Below are 14854 nucleotides of genomic sequence, written 5' to 3'. Positions count from 1 at the left end.
CCCGCATCCCCGAGTGGCATTTCAGGTGGAGGCGATGTTATCCACCTGTGGCCACGGGATGGGAGCTGACAGATGCCTCTGATGCCTGCTCCCCGGATCCAGTTGCTGGGGTGGCAGGGGACGTGACTCTCCAAGGTCTCGTAGCCAGAGCCACGTGAGGTCGAGGTGGAGAACAGCCCGTCACCTCTTGTATGCAGCCTCACGCAGAAAGGCTGTGGTTCTCGAGAAGTGCTTGTGCCAGCTCCCGTGAGGACGAGTCCACAATTGTCCCGGCGCCCTTGGGGTCCGCCCACTGTGTCCCCAGGGGCTGGGGCTCTGGGCTGGCTGCTCACTTCTACTGCTGGCTTCGCACTCCCCTGCCGCAGTTCCCGGTTGCCACCACCGCCCCGTGTCGCAGGGGTAGATCAGTGTCGCAGAGGTAGATCAGTACCCCGGGTCCAGGCACCCAGCGCTGGGGGAGGGGAGAGCGGGCCTCGGTGGGCGAGGAGGAGGTTCAAGTGCCAGCTGCCTTTTTGGTGAGAATGGGGAGGGCGACAGTGTGAAATCTTGGTGGGCTTCGTGGCCAGAAGACCCGGGGCCCTTCCCTCCCTCAGTCATCAAATCCCTGGTGCCTCCGTGACTCGCGAGAGAGGATGCTTTCACGCCCCCCGCCGGGCGGACCGCGCCTCAGCAGTCAGGGCGCTTGGCTTCCGTTTCTCCTTCCGCCTGCGCACTCGTTCCGGAATCTGGAAACCGAGGGCAAGAGCGCTCTGCGGGGAGGTCGGGACTCGGTGACATTCAGGAGAGCCTCGGCTGTGACCACACTGCTGACATTCACCGAGGCCTCCGGGGCCACTCAGCGTGCAGAGCGTCTGCACGTGCTCGTTTGTTACCTGATTTACCTTCACAACCGTCGATGGACACGGCTGTCGTTTGCTAGGAAACCGAGGCGAGGGCGACCCGCCCACGCCGCGTGCAGTGGCCCCGCGTGTAGTGGCCCCCGCGTGCAGTGGGTCCGCGTGCAGTGGCCCCGCGTGCATTGGGTCCGCGTGCAGTGGCCCCGCGTGCAGTGGCCCCGCGTGCAGTGGGTCCGCGTGCAGTGGCCCCGCGTGAAGTGGCCCCGCGTGCAGTGGCCCCGCGTGCGCCCTCGCCCGGCCGGGCCGTGCGCGGCGGCGGCGCTTCCGCGGAGCCGCTCTGCTCACACCAGGATTGGGACGCAAAGGGCAGCCTCGTTCTCCTGGGTCTCGGTACCGGGTGCTCGCGCGGGGGCCCCGCCCGTGCGTGGCGTCCTGGCGTCCGCGGCAGCCCTGGGCCGGCTCAGAGAGCAGACTTCCCAAAGATCTCGCGGCGGCCTTTGCACACAGCGAATGCTTTAGTTACCGACGACCCCTGCCCGTCAGAAAGCGCGTCTGCCTGGCACCGCTTCCCCGGCAGCACGGCGATGGGCCGTGGGTCCGTGTGCCCGTTTCAGCAGCGCGGTGCTTTTCGGCATTTCCCAGCGGCTTCCGTGGTGGCCCCGTGGTGGCCCCGTTAGCCGCGGCAGGTGTCCCGCTCTGCAAGCAGAGCCGGACAGACCCACGCCGTCCCCTGGCCCAAGAGTAACCTGGCGGCGGTGTCCGCGGCCCCCCTGGGCACTCCTGCGTTTCCTTGGACTCTGGTTTCTGTGAGCTCCTGAAGGCCATTTGCAGAGTTGGGGACCCTCTGTGCACGGGTGCGCTGCTCAGCTGGATGCCGCCCAGACTCCCCACCGCCCCGTGGCACTTTTGGCAAGTTGACAGGTATAATTGATGAGTTATTCTAAGAATGTGATTCCCGAGTAACTGGAGTGGAGTGACTTTCTGGGGAGTCGACGCGGCAGGGCTGGGGGCTGCGGGAGGTGGGAGAGGGCTCTTTGTTCAGACGGGCTGCGCTCCGAGTCTGCGGGTCTGGGGGGCGGCGGGGTCCTGGCGAGCAAGCCCCCTTAGCGCCAGGTCTGGCGAGGCGTTCCGCTCACCCGGTGCGCGTCCTGGGACCGGGCAGAACCCCTCCCCTGTGACTCGCGAGCTTCCAAGTGGCTCAGCCCCTCCCAGCTGAGTTTGTAGGAATCCACGAGGCAGCCTCCGGGGCGTCCAGAGGACCTGTGGCCCGCTGTCCAGACTTGGGGCCGTCCCTGGCTGGCCCCCTCACTCTGAGGGATCAGTGAAGGTGAAGGCCTGTTGAGAAATGAAGGAGGCCATGGCGGTGGCCGTCGCTGCTTGCCGTTGGGGCTGAGCAGGGTCTGAGGTGCCAGAGCTGGCACAGAGGCCCCGGGCAGAGTCTCGCCTGCTTCAGGGGGTGAAAGGCGTGACCTGGCTGGCGTTGGCATGGTCCCCACACAGTATGCACGGGCTGTATGATCATAGGTGGCCGGCCCAGTGTCAGGGCTTCAGGGCTTCATGTCCTGTCCCTCAGGGCTCCCTCCTCCCCACCTTCCCCTTCCTGCGAGGGGTCTCTGCTGCTGCCTGTGACATGCCCCTGCCCCCGCTTGCTGGCCACAGCTTGCCTCCTGGGCTTCCTCTGGTCGCTGTGTTAGGACAGCTTCCTCCCGCCCACACCCCACACCGGGAACCAGAACCCCAGCGTTGGCAGACTCGGCTTCTGCGTTCTTTTAAAACCCAGCCCACCTATTTGTAGATCCAGACACACTCTTACTGGATTTTGCCCGCAGGTGGGTTACTGCGGAAGCACCTCTAGTTTCCAGATGTCCATGGCCCCCGATTCTGGGGCTGCCCCATATTCTGCCCCCTTTTTCCTGATGAGAAGAATTCATTGGGTAGGGAGGCATGGGTGTGCATGTCATTCACCTATTTTTTTTAATCTGTAAAAGTCCGGGTATTCGGCTTACCTCTAAAAGTTCTCGGGAGGACTAAAAACGATAATGAAATAGTAGCCACTAGTTTGTAAAAATGTTGCTAACTTTTCTCTTTCCTTTTTAGCATTTACTGGGTCAGAAACACACACCGCCTCATGTCCGTGAAGTGTAAAGCGTCTCGTGTGGTCCGGGGCAGGTCCGGGGCAGGTCCGGCTTCTCCTGCCCTCGGGGGGTTGGGCTCTCGATTCCCTCCGGGCTCAGGCACCAGCTGCCTCCGGTCCGGCTGGAGTCCCCGCGTCTGGGAGAAGCTGCGGTGTCCCGCGTCACCCCCTTTACGCCCCGGTCCAGGTGCCGCTTCACACTCGGAGCCCTGGGAAGTAAGCACAGCGTGGTTGTTACAGTGACGCCATGAGCATAACACGCGGTCGATTTCAGATCGCTTTCCCACTTCGTGTCACATCAGAGGCGGCGTCATCCCCGTTTTAGAGGGAAGGAAGTTGAGCCACAGGAAGAGATTTCCACCCCGTTTGCTGCTGACTTGCTGTGGGAGCCGCCCGGAAGCGCAGGCGTTAAAGCGGCACCGAGGCGCGTGAGGTTTTGGGGTTACCCGTCTGGCCCCGCACGGGAAAAAGAGGCGCTGTAAACGTGAGCAGAATTTTAAGTTCGCAGTGCAGCGCCGAACCAGGTGAACTTGAAAAGCGCCGCGGGGTGTCTGAGGCGGTGCGTGGCCCGAGCTCAGCGCGGGGGCCACGGCGAGACGTCCCCCGCTTCGCAACATCTTCGGGGGGCGTGCGTGTCGGTCTCCCCGCGCGTCTCCGCCAGATCGCACGTGGCTGGTGGCCGCCTCCCTGGACGGCGCCATCCCGTCCCGCCATTCAGCGTCGCCGACCGGCCGAGGCGCAGATGGCGATGAACTGACACGAAGACAGGAGCACCTGGGCCTGCCGTGGCCTGACGCGTCCTCTGCGGCGCCGCGGCCTGGCCTCGGCGTGGGCTCCCAGTGGTCATCGGGCTCTGAGGCAGCGCCAGGCCCGTGCCCAGAGTTATAGCGTGGTCTTCCCGCAGCAGAGGGGCGCTCGCCGAGCCCGGCCCGGCTCTGGGGAGGCGGCGTGGGTGGGTCTGCCGCCTCGCCGACTGCCCGTCGGGGGGCGAGCCCGGCACTGCTCAGAAGCTCCCCGCTGAAACCCCGAGGACTCGGGCACGACTCTCCCTGAAAGTCTCGCCCCTGGGAACCCTGAGCAGCGCCCTTGGCGGGTGGCACCGGTGAGCCAAGTGGGCAGTGCCACAGAGCCGGTCCCACGCAGCGAGCCGCTCTGAGGCCACCGGGGAGAACGTGAGTGATGTCCCCTGAGCTGAGACTGAGCAGCCTTAATGGAAAACAAGGTCAGATACCCGGCCGGGTGATGACGCGGGCGTCTTTCTGGACGGGGAAGAGGAGCCATTTATTAGTCTCCGCTTCTGGCAGCTTATGCGTGACTCATGTGCTGTTTGTCACCACCCAGCTCAGCGTTGATTTCAGCAGGTGTGCTCCACACCGATAGGATCATTTCACATTCGCTGGCTTCGGAAGCCACCGGTGTGAAATCTTATTTACGGTGGGGATTGCTGTGGTCGTGATTATTGACGGCCGTCATCGTACACGGCGCTATTATTTAATGTAATCAACAGCAGTGTGAAAGGTGCCCTTAAGAACTCGGAATCAGACCTCGTCCTTCCACATGGGCTTGTAAGCGAAATGTGACAGTCGCCCAGCGTGGTCGAGGCTAAGAAAAATGTGTTCCAGGGAAACGCAGCAGACAAAATAGCTCCGCAGGTTATAGTTTTTAGGGCTTTGGCAGAGTGCAGTGTGGCGCCCGAACGCCAAATGGACAAACAGAATTTCCCAGTGTGCGAGAGCCAGTCGTTCCCGCCCCGTCTCACCGCTGGCTTATGCCGGGCGACGGGAAGGGGCAGCCGGCTGGCCGTTCGCTTCATCGGCAGGTTCGCTTTGGCGCCGTGTCTTTACCGATTCGGGCCGCAGGTGAACCTCTCGGCGTTGGCCTCCTGTGCGAGCAGGGGCCGTGGTAACCGTGGCGCTGTTCGGGAAGGGGGGTGCTCCAGTTTCGTCCACAATCGTCTCTCCCTAATTTTGGCTCCATACGGACTTCTGAGATTTTTTTGTTTTGTTTTTACTTATGTATCTTAACTTCTCTAAAATTAAAAATTAAAACGTTCCCAGGGGGAGCCTGGGGCTCAGAGAAGTTTAGGGTTCTTGGCCAAGGCCACACAGGCGGTGAGTGGCAGGGCTGGGACGTGAGACTGGGCTCCAGACTTGGCTCAGGGCCTCGTCCCCAGCTGTGGCCCTCGCAGTCCCGGAGGCCCCCGGGGAGGTCCGCTCCGGGCCCCGGGCTGTGTTTTGTTGGCCTTCGTTTTGCTTTGCTCTGGTTTATATATAAATTGCCCAACAGTGTAAGATTTCTTTCGAAAAATGGTTTTTGAAGTGAAGAACCTTGAAAATGCTGCTTTAAGCCACGTCCGCGTCTCGTGTGTGGTCAGCTGTCCCGCTCCGTCGGCTGGGCTCACGTTGCTTCCGCGGCCGCTCGGGGCTTGTCTGGAGCGTGGTTCTCTCCTCAGAAGGTGGTGACGTTGAGGGTTGGTGGCCGGAAAATACAGCACAGTTCTTTACACAGGTGGAACGGTCTCTGCTTGTCGTAATGGGGCGTTCCGTAGAGCTTTGGGGGGCACAGAGATGCTTTCCTGCCATGCTTCCAAACTTGTTGGCCAAAGAGCAAGAACTTCCCAGTTCCTTGCTTGGTGTCGAGCTGACCGTCACACCCATTGGGATGTCCCCAGCGGTGACGGTTCTACAGTTGCGGCCCTGAAGTCGGGGACTGGAGTGCACTTGTCCACGAATCCACCTGTCAGGACTCTTTACCTTTAAGAAGGACTTCTCGGGGCCTTTGTTTTGGGGTCTTGTGGTGGGACCTCAGAAGACTCTTCGTTTAGAACTCGGGGCCTTCAAGGTTTTTAGGAAACCGATCCGAGTTGCTGCCACACTTTTCTGTAGGGTTCACTTCCTGAGTTTGGGGTGTTTGACTTGACTTCACAATGAGAATGTCTCCCTCTCTTTCCCTCCCCTTCCTCTGGGTGGGGGAACCCAGAGCTGGAGGATTTCAGACGGCAGTTGGGTAGGAACACAGGCACGTTGTGGGGGACCTAAGCTGTCACTTCCCACGTCCGTGGCTCCTCTGGGCCCCCCACCCTGCACCCCACGCGGATGTCTCCCACACCCCCAGAGCTGGAAGAGGCACCGGTTTAACCCCTGGAGCCTTCTGATGAGTAGACCGTTGCCCAGCGACCTTCACTGGGATGGCCGGAGCCCTCGGTGTGCGGCGGAGCGCTCGGGAACCTGCCACGTCAAAATGGTTTGATGTCATTTTCTCTCTCTCTCTCTCTCTCACTGTCTCTCTCACCTCTCTCTCTCTCTCTCTCTCTCTCTCTCTCTCTCTCTCCCTCCCTTTCTTTTTTTAAAAACTTTTATAAGAATTTACTCGAGCCAAACTGATGACGTGTGCCCGGGAGCAAGCTCTCGAACGCTCCCCGTGTTGTGTCTCGTCCTCGGCTCTCCCCGCTCCGGCTCCGCTCTGTCCCTTTGTCCCCTGGACCTCTGAAAGGGTTACCTCGGCAGCCACGTCTTTTGTAGAGAGCCTCGTACTAAAACCGCTTGACGTTTGTGCGGGACCACAGAGTTTACGGCACGTTTCATCTCTGTCGTCAGGCTCGACCTTCAAAGCCACCTGGAGGTAGGAAGGAAAGGTGTCGCCACCCCCCGCCCCCCTTCACCGGGAAAGACATGGGGGACGAGGTAACGTGACGAGCCCCGGGTCCTTCGGCGGGTACGTGCTGGGGCTCGAGCTCGGGTCCCGGTCCGTCCTCGCAGGCCTCCCCGCTGGTGGCTGGTGGAGGGGGCTTCCTCACGCCACAGTCTCTGTTTCCTCCTGAGCTTGTGGCAGGGTCGGCAGCCCGGTCGCCGTTTCCTCCGTCCCCTCCCGCCTCTGCCTGCAGAGCTCCGGTCTGACTCCCCTGAGGCCGAGGCGCACCCCACTTTCCCCCAGTAGACCCCGAGCTCGGCCCAGCCTCTCACCCAGGTCTCCTTCCTCCAGGCGGGTCCGGGGCGCTGCGCAGACGCTCGGCTCGGCTCGCTCTTTTTTACCGTATTCCCACGTGAACGTTCTGTCGGTGGCCTCTTCTAATTTCAGTCCTTCCTGGGCACGGGTTAATAGTTCAGACTCATCATTTTTCTTGTGTGGGTTGAGACTGACAAAAGCTGCCTGGAGTGGGACTGTCCCTCGGGGTGGGGGGCACAGGCCTGGGGCGGGGGCGCTGGGAATCCAGCCGGGGTGCGGGGGCCGGACACGGCTTTCTTCCCACGCCCCGCTGGAGCATGGATGCCCGGGACGCGTCGGCTGGGGGCGGCGCCCCTGCCAGCCTCCGAGGCCCCGCAGCCGCGTCCGCCCTGGCCGGGCCTTTCGCTTCGTTCCCGCCGTTGGTTTGCCGAGCAGAGAGCGGGCTTCGTGCCCCTCCGTCCCCACTGTTTCTCTTCTTAGAGAGCTTCTGTCCTCTTTTGAAACGAGCCAACAGAAGTGGAAGCCAGTGTGTCTGTGCCGCGCGGCCGTCGGAGCGGTTCCCTTCCAGGGCGAATTCTGATTCACAGCTGCCCGTCGAGGGGCAGCGCCGAAGCGCACGTCGCCTGGCAGCCCGGCGTGCCTCTGCCGGCGCCGGGCGCGTCCGGAGTCCCCTGGCAGCGGCGAGAGTCGTTATGCGGGATGGGATGGGATGTTCGCGCCCGCACGGTCCCGACAAATGCAGAAGCGTCGTCACCGTGCGGCGGGCAGCGGCGATGGGAGCGTGAAGGGCCGTGAGCGTGCCGCGCTGCGTGGCTGGCCTCACCGTCCCCGCAGGCCCCGCTTCGGGGACAGCGCCACACGTGCGGTTCGGAGCGGCGTCGCGTACCCGCTGGAAGCCGCCGGCACACGCCCCGGGGCCCGTCCCTTTGCCGCGGTCCTTGGCGGCAGATTCCGCCCTGAAAGTGGCCTAGCCCTGGCCTCAACGTCCACTCGGCGTCACACGGTGAACTAGGGGGGCGTCAGGGTCCACCCGAGACTGAAGTGACCCAAACACGTCACGTCTGGTGGGTCGGCGTCGTGACCCTCACACCTGAAGAGTGGCTCGCACGTGACAGAGGTCAGAGCGTCAGAGCACGGAGGTGACCGAGCCAGAGGCACTGTTCCGCGCTGACCGCCCTCGGGGCCTGAGCTGGGAAGAGTCCCGCGACCACAGTAGGATGAGCGGAGACCAGGCGGGCGGCTCGGTAGTGCCTTCGGAGTGACATGCAGGCGAAGGGGCACCGCATTCACCCTCGGGCAGGACCCCCGGGACCGTGACGGGGGTTCGGCCACATCTGATGGGAAAGGGGGCAAAGCCCCGAGTGCTGGGGATTGCACCTACAGGGGGAGAAGCACACGGATCCCCCTTTCTGGGGCAGGTGGGGATGAGGGTGCATGGGCTTTAGATTTCAGGGAGTGTTGGATGTTCTGAAGAAGAGACCCTTGGCCCCTGGGATGAATCATCCACAGAGCCCCTGCTGGGGAAGGACAGGTGGGGACGAGACATGGCCTTTTGCCCTTGCGATCCTGGCTGGGAGCAGCGCCACTCCCCGCGTGAGACCCGGGCTGGGCCCTGGGAACATTGAGTGGTGTTGACCGCCCAGGTGAAGCCGTCTGTTTAGCCCCACTTCCTTCTCTGGAAGGGGCGGGAGGACTTGGGTTGGCGTTGGCGTTGGCGTTGGCCGCTGCAGCGTGCGGTGCGGCCTCGGGAGGAAGGCCGCCTGACCGGTTCCCGGGGCCTGGCACAGGCCAAGCAGAGTGACAGGAGTGACGGGAAAGCCTTGCCCGAAGGGGTGCCGGCCCCCACTCCTCCCCACCTGCCCCCTTCTTGGTCCCAGCCTCTCTGCCGGGGGCTCCAGGGCTGTGCATGTCCCCTTAACCCTTAAAATGCAGCCCTGTTTTAGCCGCCCAGGAGCCCACTCCACAGCGATCGTTTTAGGAGGTTTTGCTGTTTGGGGGTGCCCCCACCTTTCGCTCAGTGCATCCACCACTTATCCAGGACACTCGCAGCTCCACCGGCCACGGAGCCTCTGTGCCCTCCCCGTACCTGGACACCCCGGCCCTCTCCTCGCCCCACAGCTTCCGGGGTCTGTGTCTCCCCCACTCCCCTCCCCACCTCAGCCCCAAAGCCCCAGAGAGATGGAAGCAGCGCCGAACTGCTCGCTTGCGTGAGCGGGATCTCGCCTTTGAGGAGAGCGCTCCAGGCACCTCATTTTGCATCTGGTGGTCCGGTGCTGGGTTTGCTTGCCGTCTGCCCTCCCCACGGGGACATGAACCTCACGGTATCAGCAGCTTTGTCCTACTGCTCTGTCCTCAGCACCCAGAACGTTCCCTACCATGTGGCCAGGACTCCATTTCTATTTAATGAGTGAATGAAACAGTTAATGCTTTATTTGTGGGTAGACACTGATGAAACTTGCGAATTTTGTATGAACTGGAGTGCACAAACGTTCATACTACCTTACGCATAACTTCATTTTTTCGATGAGTGAGGAATTTTGGAATCTGATAAGATCATTTGTCTGCAAAGTATGGCGTCACAGGCCCGGCCAGGAGGAAGTGGCGAGGTGTTCCAGGGTGCCATGGGAACGGGGCTTCTGATCTCGAAGAGTGCAGAGGAGTAGCTGGGGTGAGAGGGAGTCTGAGCACACAGAAGGGGCGCGGGCCGAGTCACATGGCCTTGACGGCCAGAGACCAGGGCTGCACAGGTCCTGTTGTCGCCAAGCGCAGGATTTCTGGTTGGGAGATGTGAATAGGAATGTTTCAAAGGGCTCGATGAAGGTGGTCAGAGGCCCAGCGGAGCTCCGAGGGAGGCGAGGGGGCGCGCGGGAGCGAGTTAGGTTTCCAGTCGCTTGTGGGATATTCAAGGGGAGCTGTCTGGGAGGCGGGTGGAACTGCGCGTCTGAAGCTGCAGAGAGGTCACGAGGACCGTATTCGAGGGTGATCAGGGTGCAGACGGCAGTTGGTGTCGTGAGAGCTGATCCGAGAGAGTCTGCAGAGAATAGGGGACGAATGGGATGGAACCCCGAGAACGCAAGGGTTGGGCAGAGGGAGGAAGGGGAAGGGGATGAGCAGACGTGGAGGAAACTTGGAGGGAGCGGCGTCTTCAGAGCCAAGGCAGGTTTGGCGCTGCGCAGCCGCAGGCTCGTCCCGTCGCTGCACCCCTCGCCGGACATGCCCTGCGCCCCGTGGTCTGTCTGCCGCCTGTCTCCCAGAGGTCGTGGGCTCATGAAGCAGCGCCAGCACGCGTTCTGTCTCCGTGCCTCGGTCAGGAGTGGCAAGGAGGTTTCGCCACACAAGCCGAGTCGTCTGAGCTGGGTCCAGGTCTCCGGAGAAGAGGGCCTAAGCCCGCTGCTGACGTGACGTGGGTTCAAGGTCGGAGGCCGCAGGCAGCTCGCCACGTGCTGGTCATCGCTGCGTTCGGCCCTCCTTCCCTCGTTACTCAACAGACGTTGACCGAGCGTCCGACGGGTGCCAAGGACTGTGCCAGGTGCTCAATAAATGTCATGGAGCAAAGGTCAAATGGTTAACGGCTTGCAGCCGCCTTCAGCTGGGGTGGCAGAGCCCTGACCAGGGTCAGGCAACCTGCGGAGCCCAGCCAGGTCCGCCGCGGTCCGTGCCGCCCCCACGTCCAGAGGCCGGCGCGGACACAGCGCCAGCCGTCGCGACATTCAGACTCATACTCCGCGCCGTATGGGTGTCCAGCTTCTGGGGCCCACTTGCCCCCCACGGGTCCTCGCCTCACCCCAGCAAGAGCGGTAGGTGGTGGCGTTTTCTGCGTTGGGCGGAGGCCACGGGGAGACCCCAGCGTACCCCTCGTGCGGTGAACCGCGCCGACGCGGGCCGACTCCCACCGCCCGCCTCGACGTGCAGCACAGGATCGGCTTCTCGGACCACAAAAGGCAGCTCTGCGCTTGGGCCCGACACCTCATTTTTCACAGAGGTTTCTCCATGAACCCCCGGGTGACAGGCAGCCTCTGGGGCGGGGGGAGGAGGGGGGCGGCGATTGGCCCCGGTGGGCTCCCGGTTCATGATTCATGGGTCTTTCTCTGTAGCTAATTTTTGTTAATATAAGAATTCCAGGCATCTTTCGGGAACTGGGGGAGACGGCTCTCTCCTGAAATACGAAACATCTGCGCCCGGCCCCCTCGGAGCCCCGCGGTCTGGGGCAGGGCTGATAGGAAACAGACCGCTCCAAAGGGCAAGCCCCCTTTTCTCATTAGCGAGAAAATAAATTTAGGGACAGAGGTGTCAGGCTTTTCAGGAGGCCTCTCTTACCTCGCTCTGTTTTTTCCCCCGAAAAAGTGAGACGCTGAGCAGGAGACCAGCTCCTGCCTTCCCCGCAGCTGGCGGGTCCTCAGTTCTCTCTTCCTGATGATCAGACGCGGACGCCGGCGGGGACAGGCGCGTGGCAGGACAAGTGTACCGTCGAACTGTGTGTAGGTTCCCAAAACTGTCATGGTCGTGTCCCTGTGCCTCTCCGTCCCTTCCCACGTGACCGTTCTCCGTCCCCTGAATTCCCTCTCCTGGGGTGCCCCGAGGCCCCCCTCCAGAGCCCGGGCGCAACTCACACATGTCACCGCGGGCCACACGGAGTTGTTGAGATCACCCCAAACCTTTCTGTCCCGTGGGCTCTGGTCCACCGGTGGCCCTTAGCTGGGCCCCTGCCCCGAGTGGTCGCAGGCCGGCAGGCACCACCCTGGCTGGGGCCAGGACGGGCCCTCCTGCTCATTCGTCCCCTGTCCTTAGAGGCCGAGCCGGGTGAAGGGGGAGAAAGGGAAGAGAAAGTCCGATCAGACGTTGACCAGCAGAGGGAATTCTGCCTCCGGTCGGGGCGGCTTCCGTTCGTCTCGCTCTTCATTTTCTGGGCTCCCTCTCGCCACGAACCCTTGTCGTCCCCTTTCGTCACGTACGCGTCTTCGGTGTTCACCCCGGCACTCGGACGGGCGCGGTGTCTGTCCCAGCCCCGCGACCCGCGCCACCTCCCGGGTTCCCCGTCTCCCCACTGGCTGCAGCCCCCGCCCCGCGCTCCAAAACGCTGTCGCCCTTTTCAGAATTTCTGGCTTCACAGCTGGGTGATTCTGGATCCTTCTCGGGGTCTGTTTGTGCCCCTCGCTTTTGGGCCCGTTCACGTCGCTGCCTTCAAGATGAGATTGCGACTCTCGCGTGCGGCTCCTTGGGGCTCAGCTCTGCTATCAGGGTTTCTTTAGAGCGGTGAGTCCCGCTCAGAAAATATAAAAAAAATGGCCCCTGGGGCTTTGCCATCATCTGCCCAACTGATCCTTTGCTTTGAGGCGTGAGAATAAAGACTACTTAGCTCATTCCCTCTGCCCAGAGAACAGAAAAGAGGGTGCCAGCCCCACCCCAGGAAATGGGGACAGCGCTTAGGAGGGAGGCTGCCGATTTCTAGCAGATGGGGCGGGCGGGCGTGCTGGCCGCCTGGCCTCCCGCAGCCCTGGGAGGCTGGCTGACAGCCCGCGACAATGCCCCCTTTCTTCTCGGGCCGGTGTTGTGATAGGGTCGGGTTTCGCCCCAGCCTCCCCCTGGCCCATTTATAAACCTGACGCGGGCAACATGATGTAATGTGATTTTTCAGGGGCTCAGCGAGGGAATTTTTGCCCCAGGTCAGAAGAATGCCAGTTGATTTTTGCCGAGAGGAGCCTCCAGGGCGTGAGGCCCGGGGTCTTGGTTCAGGGGGCGGAGGTGGGGCGTCCTGGGGCTTGCCCAGGGTTGGCGGGGAGAGGGACACGGCTTTCTGGAGCTGGGACCCTCCCCTTCCAGCGCCTGCCCCAGCCGTTCCTGTGGGGGGCGCTGCCGAGTAGGGAGGAAGGAGGGAGGGGCGTGGGGGTGGGGGACTTCCACGGGCGTCTGACTTCTAGGCTCGCCTTCTGCCACCTCTCGCAGTCCGGGGTCCCCTGCTGTGCTGAGTTTGCGCCCCGCTCAGGTGGGAGCTGAGCCCGTGGGCTCCTCCTGCCCCCTCCCCTCAGGCTGCTTCCTGTGGCCTTTACGTGGACACCACCTAGACCCTTACAATTTCGTCCGAACATGTGTTCTGAGCCAGAAGGCACAGGCGGCACAGAAGGTCCCCGCGGAAGTCCCCTGCCCGACGCTGGGGGAGAGGGTCTCGTCCGTGGCTGTCTCTCGGTCAGTCTCAAAACTGCGGGCGCGTCCCGTGCAGGCCTTAGTTCCGGTTCTAGTCTTCGACCCGCGATGCCTCGTCGCCACATCAGTAGCCAGCTGCCCCAGGCCGTCACCGCGACACTTAACCGAAAGCCATGCCGGAAGCCAGGGAAGGCGTCGTAGACCAGCCGCGCCGAGCTTGTCGCTGTCCCCAAAGCTGGTCACTGTCAGCCTTTGCGCGGTGTCCTCCGCCATGGACGCAGGCCCCTCACTCCAGACCGCCTGGCAGACCGCTTCCTTCTTCAGGGACCAGAGCAGCACAGCTCCCTCCCGGTCCCCAGGCCCCTCTGGCGAGGCCCCGCGGACCTCGCCGCTGTCACGGCCTGTGCCTGCCGTGTGCGGAGCCCCGAGCCCCCCAGCCCCACTCCAGCGCCCCGCATTTATAGCTGAACGAGAAGGTGCTTTCACGTGCGACGGTGTCCGTGTCCGCCTCGCAGAACAAACGGTCCAGTGAGCACGCGTGACCTCGGTGGTGGGGGATGGCTTCGGAGCGCGGGCTCCAACGCCGGGCTTCACGGGGCGCTGTGCCTAGACTGCGCCTTTGGCTGCGCCCTCTTCTGGGGCCTGAGGCGGCGACCCCGGCGGGCACCGGGACTGCGGGGACCTGGCGGCCGCACCGCCTCGCCAGAGAAGTGGGACTTGACCAGGCAACTCCGCCGCCCGGAGGTGACTTTCCAGGGCACTTCCGAGGGCTGCCTGGTGGGGGGAGCTGGAAGCGGTTCTCTGCCTGCACGACACCCCGGAAGCCAAGTGCCGTTCCGTCACTCCCTGAGCCGGGACCCTCAACAATCGGCCCTCCCTGTGCACGCAAGGACACGAAGCAGAGCAGACACGCTCGGAGAGCGGCGAGCTCCAGAGACCGCGCCGTCCAGCCCCTCCGCCTTGCAGGTGAGGCCAGGGAGGAGGGAGCGGCTGAGAGGCTGGGGCAAGGACACAGCCGTCTTCTGTGACAAAGGCTTGCTGTCCAGATCACAGGGCGCCGGGCCTCCCGCACCCCGCCAGGCTGCCCGCTGAGCATCGGGTTGGCACACCCAGGCCGCCCGCCAGCCCTCAGGCGCCTTTTTAGTTTTAGTCTTCAGGGGACCTTGCTTGTCTGTCCCCTGTCTCTTTCTCTCTGGCTCCACCCCCACTGCACCCCTCACTGCCACGAGCCGTGACTTCTGGCACCTGCAGCACGTCCCCCCAGGTCCCGGACTTCGCCGACTGGCTGCCCGAGGGTCTGCTCCCTCCCTTTGCTGTGCCTCCGTCCCCACCACCCGAAATGCAGAAGCGGCACGTGGAAACGGGCTCCCACATGTTTGCACGTCTGCATGGGGCCTCAGTGCAACGTACATGCTAGTGACGAGCTGGCTGGCAGGGCGTGACCAGGTGGCGGCGTAGGCTGGCTTCTCTGGTCATCAGCTGAACTTGAAGCATGTTCAACTTTTTCCTTCATTTACTCATCAAAACTGTATATGAGGTCGTCAAAGGGACTCGATGGACGGGATTTCTGCAGGGAGGAAGCGGTGTATGCGAATGAGGAAGAGCTGAGCTGGAAGTCAGAGCTGGTCTCCGCGAACGGTCCGGGCTTTGGCTGGTCTCCTCGGCCACTTTATCTCCGTTTCCACTTGTGGCTGAAATAGTCTTTCAAATAACCACAGGGAATCTTTCAAAAGCAAATTCATTATTTCTTCTCTTCCATATCTAATTTTCTCTGCACCGACGTAAAATACCGACACAA

General features: G+C 62.6%; 1 protein-coding gene and 1 long non-coding RNA gene across 2 annotated transcripts in view; both read left to right on the top strand.

Annotated features, from left to right (window-relative positions):
• PBX1 (PBX homeobox 1) overlaps nucleotides 1–14854 on the top strand; it is a 214292-nt gene that overhangs the window by 24238 nt on the left and 175200 nt on the right. The gene's annotated exons all lie outside the window — the stretch shown is intronic.
• On the top strand, nucleotides 1482–5481 carry LOC120617730 (uncharacterized). Its single transcript, XR_005657019.1, has 2 exons — nucleotides 1482–2665; nucleotides 2934–5481. It is a non-coding gene; the product is annotated as an uncharacterized LOC120617730 (long non-coding RNA).

Source organism: Pteropus medius, unplaced genomic scaffold (assembly GCF_902729225.1).
Source record: "Pteropus medius unplaced genomic scaffold, Ma_sr-lr_union100, whole genome shotgun sequence".
In the NCBI taxonomy this organism is placed as follows: Eukaryota; Metazoa; Chordata; class Mammalia; order Chiroptera; family Pteropodidae; genus Pteropus; species Pteropus medius.
This window is presented reverse-complemented; position numbering and strand designations above follow the sequence as displayed.